This window comes from Oryzias melastigma, unplaced genomic scaffold (assembly GCF_002922805.2).
Source record: "Oryzias melastigma strain HK-1 unplaced genomic scaffold, ASM292280v2 sc00290, whole genome shotgun sequence".
Taxonomy (NCBI): domain Eukaryota; kingdom Metazoa; phylum Chordata; class Actinopteri; order Beloniformes; family Adrianichthyidae; genus Oryzias; species Oryzias melastigma.
The window spans coordinates 191,638-193,781 of record NW_023416908.1 but is presented as its reverse complement, the minus strand read 5'-3'; the positions used below and the strand labels follow the sequence as shown (position 1 = coordinate 193,781).

General features: G+C 39.2%; 1 long non-coding RNA gene across 1 annotated transcript; it reads left to right on the top strand.

Moving 5' to 3' along the window:
• Nucleotides 1-594: 594 nt before the first annotated feature.
• LOC118598284 lies at nucleotides 595-1,510 on the top strand. The gene is made up of 2 exons (XR_004947408.1): nucleotides 595-806; nucleotides 879-1,510. It is a non-coding gene; the product is annotated as an uncharacterized LOC118598284 (long non-coding RNA).
• Nucleotides 1,511-2,144: the final 634 nt, after the last annotated feature.

Sequence of the window (2,144 nt, the reverse complement as noted above, 5' to 3'; positions counted from 1 at the left end):
CTAAAAATAGAAAATCTGCTTTATAAACCAGTGGAATTATAATTTAACGTAACTTTAATTCTGGTTACTGACAAATTGACTTTCTGTCATAAATGAGGTTGAGAATGAAGTTCAAATGTGTCAGCAAATTCGACCAGGTTGATTCAACTCCACTGGAATCAATCTTAACACTTATAAAGTGTCTATATGAGTCCACACCACAAAGTGTCAAGATAACTTTTTAAATTGTTGATCCTTGCACACTTAGATTGAGTTGTTTTTTATTCTGTCAGTGTTTAAAATGTAACATTTACCAACTCTGAGCGGTTTAACACCTGAACATAGAGTTATAAATTAGCACTGTCAGAGTTTTATTAGATACTAAACCGAGTTATCAATATGACTCTGCCCATTTAGTTCAACACTTTTGAAGTGTCTGTTTGAGTCCACACCAGACATTGACAATTTAACTCATTTTGGAATGTTGGTAAATTAACACTATCATTGCAAAATGACCAGTGTTGGATGCATTCCTTAGATTACTAAAAAGAAGAGACCGTGTTTATTTAAAATGCATTTATTTTAAATGCACCACAAAAATATATGTAACCGGGAGTTGTGACCTGGAGGGCACTAGGACCCAGAAAATGGCCTCACACTAGGTGTGTAGTTGTTATTGATGGGGGACGCTATTTAGTGATCCAATCTGCAGCCGTGCTCACTTTAAACACCGCTGTCGTCCAGCTTGTGTCAGGCCAATCAAGCACACTTGTGGAGCTCCCTCGAGATTCTGGCTGTGCGTTGAAACGTCGGGTTCAAAACGTAAGGTGCCATAAACTTGCCAGTAATCCAAAATCCTGTTTAGCCTGCATTGCATTTTAAAGATTATTTTGCCTCAGGTGTGTTTGTGCTGTTGCAAGCCCCCACCCGTCAGACAGGGTGGCGCGTGGAACGCGGAAGTGAACGTGAGCAGCTTTTAATTCTTTTAACACAATTTTAGCATTTTATATTTTTAATTAACAACTTTGTTTTAATGTAAATTGTGTTTTTAGAAATTTGTGGCGTGATTAAGGCCTACTGCCTGGAACTTTAATGGGAGGAAAGTCATGACTTGCTGGAAGTGTTTTCACTTGTAGGCTCTCTTCCTTATGTTTTGATGTGCTTTTTTTTATTTAAATATGCACTGTATCTGTTTCCAGGATGAATTGGTTGTGCTTTTAATCTGCCACTATTTTATACCGCTACATTTTTATTTTTATTGTATTTGATTGTGCCACTCTTTTATTAGTTTTAAATCATTTTATACCTGGGCCTTTCAGCACCAGTTTTACAAAGCAGCGGTTTTACATGTAATCCCTCAAGCTGTTCTTAAGTGTGTGGTTTTACTTGCAGTCTGCCCCTTTTTATTTGTTGTGATTTGTTTTATTTGGGCCAGTTGCATTTTAAGTGTGTTTTACAGTCTTGAGTTTTTACTGTTAAACTGCTGTCGGTTCTGTGCCTTCTGCCTGGCCGAATAAAACTTTTAACTCTGCTACTGCCTCCTCCAGTTAATTCTGGACACCTGCAATTCACTGTGCAGTCACATTGTTTATCACTTTTTTTATGATTGCTACATATAAAACAATCTTTAAAACATAAAGCAGTATAGAACAATGAATGCTTCTTCATTATCATTGGCATATTGCTTATCAAAAGGTCTAAAGTAAGTAAGCAGGTTGATACAAATCACAGAATATCTGTCATCTGCTCTTCAATACAGTATCCATTAAAGTGTTCATCAAAGTTGAGTGTTGACAGCACAACCTATTCTAAAAGCCGTATAATGGGTAAAAAATTTGGAAAATCTGCCACACGCACTTAGACGTGCTAACTTTATGCATGTTCGTGGAATAGCAATGATACAGACGCCGGAGTCCACCCACAGCCAGAACCCTGCGTGATCGCGTGTAAGCGCGCCCTCCCACGCTCAGACGCTGTAAGCAGTGGTACAAATGCAGACTGGGCGGGGAAATGGCCATGCACGAATGAGAAATTTTGGTGTCCAAGTGCAGTGCCGCTGTTCGCTCCACAGCCCGATCTCGCACTGAAACTGCTGTTGCACTGCTGTTCCATGGGCATTGCACGGCTTTACCACTGGCACCACATGGAGTTACCTGTAGTCTAAA